The sequence below is a fragment of the Pteropus alecto genome, unplaced genomic scaffold, assembly GCF_000325575.1.
Source record: "Pteropus alecto unplaced genomic scaffold, ASM32557v1 scaffold42, whole genome shotgun sequence".
Lineage (NCBI taxonomy): Eukaryota > Metazoa > Chordata > Mammalia > Chiroptera > Pteropodidae > Pteropus > Pteropus alecto.
The window spans coordinates 5,357,862-5,372,010 of NW_006434825.1; the positions used below are offsets into that span (position 1 = coordinate 5,357,862).

A 14,149-nucleotide genomic window follows, 5' to 3' on the forward strand; every position below is an offset into this window, starting at 1 on the left:
ATGTTGTAGGGTCCAGGCAAGAGACAATGATGGATTGGACAAGTTGCACAGGTGTACAGAAGCATGACCTATACATCATATGTTAAAGAACAAAAATTCAATTGATAAATTTGACGATGTAATGGGCTTTATGGAGTGATTCACGAATCAGGCAGCATCCCAGTAGAGAGGAGCCTTGGATAAGCTCTATAATGCCGACCATGTGGAAAGGCTTTTCTAGGCAGAAACCGAGCGAGACAAGGAAGTTATTAGCAAAAGAAAGGAAAAGTTACCTTCCCTCGTGGAGAAGGCTGGGGTCTTATCAGACAGATTGCCTTAGCTTCCTGGGGGGAAAGGGGTAGGGATGGAGAGGGCCCAAGGGACAGATCAACCCATTGGTACCGACCAGAAAATTCCAGAGTGATCAATAAGGAGCATGGTCCTGGAGAAGTTAGAAGCTGCAGTTAGGTCAGGTATGAAGTCCAGGTTCAATGTTATGTATGGGCTTTAGCACTAGTGACTCTATTTTGGGCCTGTGGTTTTCTCTTTAACAATAATCGTTTTCAGCCCTCGCCATCTCACATGCTGGACAGATTAGATGCATTCTGGGCGGCAGGGCCATAGACCTCAATAAATTTAATTTTAAAAATGATTAGAGCTAACAAATGAAAAAAAAAATCATAATAGAGTGCTGAAGTTTGCGTGAATGACTTTATAATGCAATCAGAGCCAATTCAGAGCCCTAGACTAACTCTCAGCCATTTGCATTAACACCCTCATAGGAGGAAGACACACACACACACACACACACACACACACACACACACACACACACACACCGTGTGACAACAAATACTGCAGGAGGAATTAAGGACAGTCCTATCTCAAGGGACAGAGTGAATGTTATCTCTGATGTGGATCAGGGCCCATCTGCCCAGTGTTTTGCCAAAGGCTTTGTAGGTTTCTTCTTAATTAGGGCAGGGTCGGGGCAGAGGTTGGGGGCCCTTTGAGATACCACAGAGCCCTGGGGAGGAACCTTGCCCTTGGACAGAAAAAACTTGAATTCTTGTTCACTCTGCCTCTTACTGGCTGGAAGGCTCTGGGGTAGTTTGTTTTCCTGCAAGGTGGGGATAATATTGCCTATTCTGAACAACAAAAAAATTAAGTCTGGAGCACACCAAATTTCATATTGCTTAAATTTTTAATGAGGACAATATATTACATTTGTAATTTAAACAGTAAAAAAAAGTTTTTAAATTTATTTTTATTTATTAATTAAAAATTTCCCCTGTATTATTGAGCTATAATTTACATATAATATTGTATTAGTTTAAGGTGTACACATAATTATTTGATATATGTATATATTGCAAAATGATTATCACAATAAGTTCCGTTAATATCCATTATCTCCCATAGTTACTACTTTTTTCTTGATAAAAACTTTTAAGGTCTACACTCTTAACAACTTCTAAAAAAAACATACAATCCAGTATTGTTAATGATAGTCACCATGCTGTACATGACAAAGGAGTCTGTACCTTTTGACCACATTTACCTATTTCCCTCAGAAATAAGATATCTTAAACAATGTGGGCCTCACCAATCTGCCTGCCTCACAGGGTTGTTGTCAACTGAATTGGTAGTGGTGTGTGTAGTGTGAATACAGCGCTATGCACTGGGGTTCAGAGCCTCTTTTTTTCCTTTGCTCTCCTGCCAGCTGAGAAGGAGTGAGGTGCCCTCTTTTCAATCCTCACTGAGGAGCAGGGTGACTCACTGCGCTGAAACAGTAGTTTGGGCTGTTGAAGAAGTTGCTGGCATCCTCAGAGCAGCAGTAGGTGTTGACAGAAGCCAGAGGCTGCGGGCAGAGAGCTGGAGAATCAGGCAGTGAGGGTGTGGGCCCCCTGGACTCACCTCCACGCCCATGGCAGTCACCCATTTCCTGCCATATTAGTTAGCCCCAATCAAGCTAAACTGGCCTAAGGATGGCAGAGAGCCACCTGTCTCAGAGGTGGGTGTGCCAAGGATTGCAAGGAGATAGGACTTACTCGTTGCCAATGAGGCCGCGGCAGTAACCAGATTCGATCAGAGTATCATCGTTCAGCTGACAGTTGCTTGTTCTGTTTCTCACTCCAAAGCCCTGAAACCAGAGGAGAAAAATAAAAGCTGAGAAGCCCCTTCCTGATGGTCACAGTGACACTGACTAACCGTGTTGGAATGCTCACTGTGTGCCATTATCTCTTTTATTCACCCTAACCCTGCAAGCAGGTCATGTTGTGTTTATTCCCATTTTACAGATGAGAAAACTGAAGCACAGTGAGGTTAAAGAGCTTGCTCAAGGCCACACAGCCAGTCAATGGCAGAGCCAAAATTCAAACTCAAGTCGCTGCCACATCCAGGCCTATACTCTGAGCCACTAGGCTATACTGCCTTCCCGAAGGATTAACACAGAACCATACTCAGAATTTCAGAGCAGCTGACACCTTTCAGATTAGCTTCATTTACAGATAGGGAAACAGGGTAGGAGGAATAAGGGTCAAGGTCAGAAATTAATATCTATCCTCCAAATATATCTCAAATATTTCCATTGATCTCCATCTCCAATGTTCTCATCCTAGTCCACATGTCACCGTCGCCTCTGCCTAGACCACCACCACAGGCCCTAGTGGTGTCCCTCCTTCTACTCCCTCTTAACCTCCACAATCCATCCTCTTGCTAAAACCCATCCAATAGCTTCCTATAGAATCCTTATCATGGATCACAGGCCCCCACGGTCCTGCTCATCTCTCCAGCTGCTCCCTGTCACATCTCCCTGCTCATTCTGCCACAAACCACAGTGTCCTTTCCGCCTGGGTTATTCTGCCTCAGGCTGGTCCCCTTGTACAGTCCGATTTCTTAGACAGTTTCAGGAATGATGACGATGATAGCTAACACCGAGTGCTTCCCAAATCCTAGTCATTGGTATGTATTCACTTCCTTAATCTTTTACACAACTTTATAGGGTAGGTCCTATTATTAGCATGCCATATGACAGATGAGGAAACCGAGGCACAGTATATTTAAAGGAACTTGCCCAAGGTCATATAGCTGGGAAACAGCAGAACTGGGATTTGAACCTGGCAGTCTGACTCTTAACCACTAATCAATAGAACTTGCTCGGGGTATAAGAAGGAGGCATCATTATCTTTTATCTTTTATTTTGGGAGGGGTTGAGTAAAGCAGGGACCACAAACCTAATACCTGGGAGAACCAAGCAGGGAATTTAAATGGGAACAGGAAGCAGTCAGGGATGTCAGACAGCAGGGTGTGGTGGGAACAGCGGTGAACTGGAGAGCACATGGCCTTCTGCAGCCACCTACCTTTGCTGCTCCTCAGTTCCAGCTGGGAGTTGCTAGGAGGAAATGCAACCAGTGAGGTGACTTTTCAACGGAAGCCACAAATCTGAAATTTCGAGTGAAATTTCCCAATTGCATAAATGGTGGCAACTAAAATTAATGTTGTCTTCCCCCCAAACAGAAGGCAGATAGAAGAAAAGATGTTTCTGGGCTGAATGGTGGCAGCGCACAGGCCACCAATTTGCTGCCTCTGTTCTGAGACATAGGCACTCCCTTTCACCCGCAGCTCCCGCCCTCTGGTCCTCACTCTACCTCTATCTTGCTTTCTTGTCTTCTTCTTCCCCGCCCCCCTCCTCCCTATGTCAACTTTGAGTGGTCCAGCCACCTACCTGCTGGTTATCGGTCTGGTAGTTCTGGCCGAGAGAGTAGGAGTAACCCATGCCAGCAGCAGATGCCAGGTACAGGACATCGGCCCCCGAGGTTCCATCCATCAGTGTCTATCTGCAGGAATGAGGGAGATGGGCGGTGTCCTCTGGGCTGCAGCAGCCAAGGGCACCCACCGGGCTGACCATAACAAGATGGCAGCCAGGGAGGAGCAGAAGTGGGTGCTCCAGTCAAGGAGCAGGTGGCTCCAGGGCATCCGCCTAGCTGGCATCCCACAAAGGAGGTTAGGCAAGCCCTCATCCTTCCAGCCTCTCCAAATCTTCACTAGAGAGAATACTTTCACCTCCGGAGCAGCAGAGGATATTTCCATTTAAGGCCAGACTTAGCGAAGTAGTTTCTTCCTGAAACTTATTCCCAAACTGCTTCTGACTGGTTCTGTTCTCTGTTCCCTGTTGTGGAGAGAGAACTTGTCTGCCAGGTACTGTGCTGGATACTTTATGAGAATTACCTCCCTGCTCTTCACATCAGCCTTTGAAGTAGGTTCTGTTATTATTCCCATTTCTCAGATAAGAAAACAGGTCTATTTGCCTAAAGTCACATAGTTAGGTTATGGCAGAGCTCACATTTGAACGAACCCATCTGTTTCCAGGGCACACATCATTCTAAACCTCTTCCCCTAATGATTTAAATCTTCCCAACACTAGTATTATTATTGCCCATTTTGCAGATGAAGAAACTAAGGCCTGCAGAGGTTACGTGAATTGCCCGAGCTCCCACAGCTGGGAAGTGGTAGAGATGGGGCTGGAACCATCACTGTACTCACCAAGCATGTCAACTGGTTCTGCAGCTCTTAGTACTGTTCAGGATGGAATTTTACTCACCTGATGCTAAACGGTCCATGAGGCAATTGACTGGTGAAAATACTGGGACCCAGAAAGCGGGACTGGCTGGCCCTGACTACGGTCTGGGTCTCCTGAATCCAAGTTCAGTGTTCCCGCCACCACCTGGAGCTGCTGGCTCTTCTGTTGCCCTCCCAGAGTTTCTGGTCCTGAAGGCCTGAGTCTAATTTCCCAGCCCTCACCACCGGGCCCTAGGTTGCGCAGAGCCACTCAGGGATCCTCATCATAGCTCTAGCTTGGATCATCAAGGAAAAAGTAGGGCCTTCATCTCTCCTGCCCCACCCCAACATTGCTCCCAGGAAGCCCCCACCTCACACAGTGGGGCCCGTTCTCGGCCAGAATTCTCTGCGTGGAGCTATAGCTGGGACCGCCGTTCAGCCAGAGAGCACCAGAGGATCCAATGAGGGGGCTACTGGGACTTTACAAGTCTGCGGGAACAAGAAAAATGATCCTCTGGCACCATGTCCCAGGGCGGCCGAGGGTGGGGGTGGTGAGGGCACGCAGCTTCATGGCCAGGTGATCTGTCTGTGCAGTCACACAAGGGCCTGTGTTTAGAAGGTCCCCACTGTTGGTTTACTGCTTTGCTGTTGCTGTCTTGAAATTCTCAATAACGTTTGAATGAGGGCCCCACAAATTATGTAGCATGTCCAGGGCCAGGAAGCAGCCCAGCTGCTTGGCCTCCCTTTCCCCTCCCCCGGGGAGGGCTGCGTTGGCAAGGGAGGTTGGCCTCCCTTTGTTTTGTGGGGTCCTCGCTAAGGGCTCACGCGGTCCTGGTTCTTGCAGCTGGTTCCTGGCCAGGCTTCAGTCCCATCAGCCATATGTGATAGGTTGGGGGTTGAGGAGGGCCCCGTAGGACACTTAGTGGCGAATTCCAACTGGAACCACAGAAGGACCTCGGCTGTCATCTGCTGCAATCCTCCAACTGCCGAGGAAGGGAACCCTACGCCCAGGGAGGGACAGAGACCTGTGTGAGGTTGCACTGTGTTTGGATTAAAGGAGATTCTTTCCTTGCCTCCTGTACCCTGCTGGGGGCCAGCAAGCAAGCAGTGACAAGAGGGAGTGCTCACTTAACACTGGGCTGGGCCTTGGAAGTCTTCTACCATCTTAATTAAACTGTGTGAAATTAGAGTTCAGCTCCAGGCAAGCAGGATCCCTGCAAGCTGGGAGCAGCCCTGCCTGCCTTGGATTCAATAAAAGCAGCAAACCTTAGCTAAACTGAAACATAAAGTCCCTTTAAAATGAAAAAACAAAACAAAACAAAAAAAAACGGGGTGGGCAGGAGGACAAGGTTGAAACCTGACTACCCGGCAGAGCACCTTGGCACGATGCATTTTGTAGAGTGGCAGGTCCTAGCCGCCACCCCTGCTGTGCACACACCCGGCCCAGGCCAGGTGCTGAGGGTTTTCCAACACAGAGCCAATTTCATCCACCCAGCCAACCTGTCTGATGCTATTTTAGCTTCCATTTAGCAGATGTAGAAATTCAGTCTCAGGGAGGTACAGTGCCTTTCCTAGGACATCTTATGCAATGTTTTAGAGCTCACTGATCAAATGAGATAACGCATGGGAAGTGTCGAACACAGTGCCAAGTGCACAGTAAACACTCAATAAAGGTTAGGTTTGTAAGATCCCACCAGCCGGAAATGGTGGAACCAGGATTCAAACTCAGACCTATCCATTTCCAACCCCATGCTCCGTTCCTATTATCCAGGGTCTCCTGCTGCCTGAGCCCTACTCAGTTAAACCCTTATTGATTTAAAGTCAGCTACCTAGAGCTCACAATTAGATTGATTTAGCTTTTGACACAGAATAGTCAAAAAAAGCAAATCCACAGGAAACAACCCGGGATTCAGAATTAGGTCTATGAAGGCAATTTCTTACGAATATTTTGTAGTTAGTTCCCACTCTGGCTAACTGTCTGCACCTTCTCATCCTCAAGCCTAGAAGGGGGTTGACACGTAGATGCTTAAACACAAGTTGTGGAAGAAAGGAAGGAAGGAAGCTCTCTACCAGACCTTAAGTCAGGAAGGAAAGAGTCAGTTATATTTATGAGATATTCTTTGCTAAAGAAGAAAGGGCTCCTAACAAATGTTAGAATTTTTAAGTTTAAACATCAAAGAATATATAGGTTAGGGAATTAACTCATGTTAATCAGGACTTCAGTTAGGTAGAGTGGTTGGTCACTGGTTCTTGTTACTGGAAGTCCAGCTATAATAGCATAGCACCTAGAAGCCTCCCTTACACGAATATGCGTGGTGTCCAGGGTTGGGGCTCAACAGAAAGCAGCTTCTCCCTGGGCTTCTGTTAAGCACAACAGCCAGACAAGCAGGGAGGATGTTGGTGTCTGCGAATGGCCAAAATTCATGGTGAAGCTGGGAGGCTACATCTACCTCACCTCACTCCCTGCACAGCCTTGGCTATTGTTCCCGGCCAGTTCCATTCCCTTCGTAGGCCCGAGCTTCTGGGCAGAGGCTGGCAGGACAGCTGGCTCTGCTGCTAGAACCTGTTCACCTACTGGCATTTTAGAGCCCCAGAGCAGATAAAGGGGAGCATGGGGTGGGCTAGGATTGGCTGATTTGGTTTAAGCTTAATTGTAGGGCTTCAAACCTCAGCTGTCCCCAGGGCCAAACAGGGAACATATGTGAGAGAAGCTGCCAGATTAGTACTGCAGCGAATTGAGAGCAGGAGCCCATGGGGCTCTCATTGGTGCTTTCCAAACAGGATCTAGGACCAGCGTTACGAGATATTCCAGTTTCTCAGAAAAACTGGCCTTCCAGATCTCCATGTAAGAGCTCTTAATTTAAAAATCCTTCCTTCTTTCCTCCCTTCCCCTCCCTTGCTCTCTCCCTTGTGCTCTCTCTCTCCCCTTCTTTCTTCTCCTCCTCCTTCTTCTTTTAAAAAATATAAGTACATAGGGCTTTAATTTAGAAACCCTGGAATAAGGAACAGGGGAGGAAAAGGCTGAGGGCAGTATAATCTGCCGGAGCTGGGAAGGACCGCAGAATCAATCTCACCGAGCATAAACTAACGAATGGCCTTATTCCTCCATCATCACTTTTGAGCATTAAGAACCAAGCCTGTGGGACTTGGGCTGGTACCTGGAAATCAGGTCCCTGGTCTAACCACTGCCCCTCCAGGAGACAGCTGGTTACATTCCCAGCCAGAGCGTCTTTCTCCCGTTGCCTTTGGAAGGGACCTCACTGAGTGTGAAGGGTGCAGCTCTAACTAGAGGGATGTCAGGGAAACGACACATGACCCAGGTCCTCTTTTCCAGGAAGAGCTTGCTATATAGAGGGACTTGAGGTGAACCCTTTTAATGTGAAGAATTTCATCCTAACTTAAAGTACTCTCTGATGCTAAACGTGACCTTTTAAAAGAATAACAAGAATAAAACATTTATTTATCCCTTACTATAGGCAAGGCACATTTTACAAATTAGCTATAATTCTTACAACCACCCTGTAAGCTAAACATTTATGTATATATTTCCAGATTACATAGTAGTAATTCTTTGCCACTCCTCTCTGGGAGGGGTGCTGTCTAGCTCCTCTCCAGTTGAATCTGATGACCAGCTATAAATCAGGGTTCCCACGAGTGCTTCTTCAGGGACCGATAATTGGCTAGAATGGCTCACAGAACTCAGAGAAACTTCTGTTTACAGGTTTGTTATAAAGGATATGGATGAACAACCAGATAAAGAGGCACGTAGAGTGAGGTCCAGAAAGGTCTTGGGCACAGGAGCTTCTGTCCCTGGGGAGTTGGAGTGCACCATCCTCCTGGCATGTGGATGTGTTCAACAACCCAGAAGCTCTCCCAATTGTGTACTTTTAGGGGCTTTTTTGTTTTGTTTTGTTTTCAGGTTTTTTATGGTGGCATGATTGGTCACTAACTCAATCTCTAGCTCCTCTTCCCTTCCCTGAGGATGGAGTGTGGGGCTGAAAGTTCCACGTTTTTAATCATGGCTTTGTCTTTCTGATGAACAGCCCCCATCCAAGAGTCATTCAGGAGCCCACAAAGCGTTGCCTCATTAGAACAAAAGACTATCTTACCACTTAGGAAATAAATTACAAAGAGTTTTAGGAGCTCTGTTCCAGGAACTGGGAGCAGAGATCAATATTATATATTATCTATTATTTCACAAGTTCTATTGTTATCAAAGAATGGGGAAGGGGCCAGGCAATCTCTGCTACAATAAATATTGTAATATACAGATAAGAAAATCAAGGCCCAAACAGTGTTAAGTAACTGCCCACAGCAGCAAAGCTAGAATTTGAACATGGCCTACAGTAAACATTCGATTTTTATCTCTCATATTTCAAAATAATTTTAAGTTAAAAAAATCAAACTAGTCATATATCTGGTTTTAAAAATCCAGTGGTACTACAATGCTTACATCATATGCCAGCAGTCTACCTCCATCTAGCCCTGTTCCCCACATCCATCTCTTTTAAGCTGTTTCTGTTGGCATTTATCTCAGTATCTTAAAATAATGTGCTCATACTGTTTCTTGATTTAAAAATTAAAAGCGGTTATTATTGACTAATGATTTAGCTTTCTTACACTTGCACCCCGAAGTTCTTTTAAAAATGTCACAATAGAAATTTTTGTAACATTTTTTTCCCTGTAGTTGGTAATTACATTTTCCCATTATATATGTACTTATCCAAACGCTCCAACAGATAATGATTCTAGTTGCTTAGACCAATCAGGTAACTTTTTAGTTTCATTTTTTTCCCTGGACAACTTCCTTCTTCAGCTCTTCATATTCCTGGTCCAATCAAACCGGCCACTCTGGAATCACCTTCCTAGGTCATTCTCCTCAGGTTGATTCTTCGTTTCCTGGTTGCTTTGCCTTCCACTTTCTAGCTTTGCAGCTTTGTTTTGCTGAAGCACATTCTCCAGTGACTTTTTATTTTTTTATTTTTTTTAGGTGAGGCAACCCTTGGCTGACCTCACAGATTGCAAGGACCTCGTCAGTTTAAGATCCCTTATTTTTTTTATTTTCCCTTATTTTTTAAATTTTTTATGCCTACAGCACCTGGTCTTCCTAGGTGGTCTCCCATCCAAGTACTAACCAGGCCTGACCCTGCTTAGCTTCCAAGATCTGATGGGATTGGGCTTGTTCAGGGTAGCATGGCAATAGACTCCAGTGACTTTCTAACAAAGGCTGCATAGGAACACATTGATTTACCCCTTGCTTATCTGGAAATATTTTTATTTTAGCTTCACACTTGATCGAGCGTTTGGTTGCATGCTGAAATCTACATTGAAAATTTTCACTCAGAATAATGAAGGCATTGATGTGTTATCTTCTAGCTTGCACTGATGCTAAGAAGCATGCTCTTCTTGCCCCCCACCATCAGAAAATCTTTTTGTTCTTTAGAAAATCCTTATGATTTTCTCTTTATTTCTAGCGTGCAGCTCGCAAAATTTAATTTACTGGCCTAAGTCTGGAGACTCATATCTTTCACTTCTGAGAGCTTTTCTTATTTCAATAGCATCCCCCTTCTCATCCCCTCCCTCACACCCTCCACTAATTTTCTGTTCTCTATTTCTGCAACTCTTTTTAGTCAGATGTTGGGCCTGAGTTGAAACTCTAATTTTATTCTCTTCATCTCTTTAGTCTTTCTGTTCTGCTTTCTGAAAGAGGTTCTTTCATTCTCCTGCTCTCTAAATAACTTTTGACATTTATTTCAAGGCAAGTCTACTGAACTAATTCCTTCAACTCCGCGTGCCCCCCATTTTTGTTTGTCTGAGAAAGTCTATTTCTCTTTCACTTTTGAATAATTTTAAAGGGTACAGAATTCTAGGTTGGTGTTTTTTTTCTCTCTCAACATTTAAAATATTTCACTCTACCCTCTTCTTGCTTGCTGTTTTCTGAGAAGTCAGATGTAATTTTCATCTTCGCTTCTCTATAGGGAAGTTATTTTTTTTCCCCCTCTGGCTTCTTTCAGGATGTTTTCCTTATCTCTGATTTTTTTGAAAAAAAAATTTTTGAAATGACTAGTTGTCATGTTTTTTGACATGTACTCTGCTTAGTTTTGTCTGAGCTTCCTGGATTGTGGTTTGGTGTCTGACATTAACTTGGGAGAAATTTTCAGTCAAATATATATTTGTTTCAAATATATTTTGTCTTTTCCTTCTGGTATTCCCAGTATGCATACATCACTCCTTCTGCAATTGTTCAATAGTACTTGGAATTTATTTTCTTAAACATTTTTTTCCTATTTCCTTTTCAGTTTTAGAGGTGTTGAGAAATCTTTTAGCTCAGATTCTTTCCTCAGCTGTATCCAGTCTACTAATAAACCCATCAAAGGCATTTTTCATCTGTTTTTTTATCTCTAGCATATCTCTTAGAATTTTCACCTGCTTACATAGCCCATCTGTTCTTGCATGCCGTCTACTTTATCCATTAGAGCTCTTAGCTTATTAATCATAGTTGTTTTAAGTTCCTGATCTGATAATTCCAATATCGCGGCCATATCTGAATCTAGCTCTGATGCTTGCTTTGTCTCTTCAGACTTTTTTGCCTTTTAATATGTCTTGAAATGTTTTTATGGACACAATGTACTAGGTAAAAGAAACTGCTGTAAATAGGCCTTTAGTACTGTGGTGGCAAAGTGTAGGAAGAGGGGAAGCATTCCATAGTCCTATGATCAGGTCAGTCCTTTAGTGAGCCTGTGTGCTTCTGGACTGTGAACTTCACACTGCTTCTCAGTTCCCCCGCCAATCTCCATCAGTTGGTTAGAGCTGGCTGGAATTGTGTATTTCCTTTCTTCCACATTGAGGGTTCTAAAACCCCAGCTGGTTAGGCTCTGGTTAAATTTCAAGTTCCTTATGTGGGGCAGATCTCATTAAGAACAGAAGTGGTTCCTTATACTCTCCCTGCCAGAAGCATAAAGGGATTAATCTGTTTTCTGTGAGAACCTGATAGAACTCCAGGGGGTTAAATGCACAAAAATCCCCCTTGACTGGGTGCCTTGGAGTTTTTCTCCCTCAGATTTGTCCACACTGCACCTCCAGCAATTTAGTTACAGTTCAGGTTTCCCTCCCCTGGCACTGGTTGTCATAGGGTTTTCTGCTTGCGAGTTTCTGCCGTTGTCACTCTCTCCAACTTGCGGGGGCAGTGGAATGCCCTGTAACCTGACTTATCTTACAGATCGAAGAGTCGTTGACTCTTCAGTTTGTTGTAGGATGAAGTGAGTACTTCTGAGCTTCTTGCATGCCAGAGTGGAAACAGATCAACTTCATTTTTAATGGAAGAATTATCAAACGGATGAGTCTTGTGCCTGTTCCCCACCCCGGTCCCCTGCCAGAAAATGCTGTGTTTGGAGAATAGGGTGTCGGCCTTCTTCCTGGCTACAGTGTCTCTGGCCTTCCTCCACACCTACTGAAAACTTTTTCATTGTATCATAGCAGTGATTACCAAATCTGGATTTGTAATATCTAATCTACATCTAGCACATGTACCTATACAATTAGTTTTTGTGATTAAGTGATTGGTCTGATTCCTCCACCACACTGGAGGCCATCTGGAGGCCATGATCTACAGGTGGCCCTGCCCTAGTATAGGGGTATCACTCAGAAGTACTGGGCAGCAGCCGGGTCACCAGGCACCCTAGTGCTCAAATCTCCTCTGAGGCGCAGGTTCCTCAATTTCACAAGTAGAGATCAGAGGTGACCTCTAGTGGCCAAAGCTAGAGACTGCAGTTGCACACTCTATTCCTCTCAGTATAGGGAGCTAACATAATCCCTGCCGTCTTCCAGGCACTTTACATAGATTAATATGCCATTTGTCCTTGGACTTATAATATCTGTATCTGTAAGGTAGATGCCATCACTCCTACTTTATAGTTGAAACTGAGGTTCAGAGAAGTGAACCGGTTCCCTGAGTTCCTACAGTGAGTGTAAAAGGCAGTGCTAAGATCCAACCCAGGTCTCTCTGAGGCCAAAGCCTTTGCTCTGCCCACCAGTCCCCTGCTACTCAAAGTGTGGTCTGAGGACCAGAGCAGGGCGACCCTGGGCCCACCCCCGGACCCACGGAATCCGACTTCATATCTTAAGGAGATATCCACCAGTCCCCTGCTACTCAAAGTGTGGTCTGAGAACCAGAGCAGGGCGACCCTGGGCCCACCCCAGACCCACGGAATCCGACTTCATATCTTAAGGAGATAAATATCTGGAATGCACATTAACGTTTGGGAAGCACCCTCTCAAGAAGTGGTAGGTGAAGCCCAGCCTGTGTTCCCCCAGGAAGAAACTGAGTTTTCAACTGTGTTCTGTAAATGCGGATTTCTGGCTCTAAAGCACTTGTCATTCAATGTACTATCAGGTACGCTGGCGCCCTGTACCCTGGGAGCTAATCACTCTGGTCAGTGATTACTGTTCTCATTTTAGAGATCAGGAAACAAGCCCAGAGAGGTGAAGCAACTTGCCCAGAGCCACTCGCCAGGAGGCATCACGCCACTTGACATGGATAGGCTGGGAGAGTGACCCAAGGGCTCCAAGATCTGGTGTTGGTGCCGAAGGTTCCCGAGCTTGTCTTCTGGGGCCTGAAATCAGCAGGCTAATTGTGAGAGCCGTCTGCTTACTTGTTTATCCATACATGGTAAGAGGGTTGTCTGGCTCCAATTTTCCTACCTGTGTGTTCCTGGGTGAACTATTTAATCATCTCTTAGCTTTCGTTCCTTCAAAGAGTTGTTGTGAAAACCAAGTGAGAGAATGATATGTCAGGTGCTGACACAAGGTAAGAACTCAACGAATGTTAGTTGATATTCATTTGTATGTTCATTCAGCTATTGAACACTTGTGTGCTATGTGCTGGGCACTGGGCTAAGGTACCTGATGGACAAGGGAGACATGACCCTGATCCCATGGAGTTTACAGATTGGGGAGACAGACACTGACAAGTGCTTACAAGTGTGGTGAGCAAAAGGCATGTCTTGAGTAAGTGGGTGAATGGATAAATTTGGCTTTGGCTGTGTTTGCACTTTTGGCATAAATGTAACTTGTCCTTCTCTCCGTTCACTAAAGTGAAATCAAACAAGGGGGAGCCCTTGAAGACCATCCCAGAATGCTCTCTCACACCCTGGCAATGCTCCGCCTACAATGGCAACTTTTCAGTTCTATAAACAGCCATGTCCCTCCTACCACAGGGCCTTTGCATATAGTTCCCATGGCCTGGGAAGGTCTCCCTACCTCTTTTCAATTCATTCATTCTTACTCATCATTCAGGGGCTGGCTCAAATGTCACTTCCTCCAGGAAGCCTTCCTTGACTTCCCAGATAGGCTCCGGGCCCCCAAATATGACATTCTATATTTTCCCTTCTTGGTATGTATCACAGTTTTAAAATATATACTTGTGTGACCACTTGCTTAGCATCGGTCTTCCCCGGTAGATTGAGCGTGGAGCTGGTGTCCATTTCGTTGAGTGTCTTCTCGCCAGCACTGAGCATCGTGCCTGGCTCCAGAATCATGACAATGGGGTCTGCTCAACACATGCCTCTGAAATGACAGGGGATGGATGCTCAGGTGCTTGCAGTTTACCTAAAGG

At 45.2% G+C, this 14,149-nt stretch overlaps 1 non-coding gene across 1 annotated transcript; it reads right to left on the bottom strand.

Annotated features, from left to right (window-relative positions):
* Window positions 1-9,622: 9,622 nt before the first annotated feature.
* LOC112478288 lies at window positions 9,623-9,741 on the bottom strand. The gene has a single exon (XR_003045761.1). It is a non-coding gene; the product is annotated as a 5S ribosomal RNA (ribosomal RNA).
* Window positions 9,742-14,149: the final 4,408 nt, after the last annotated feature.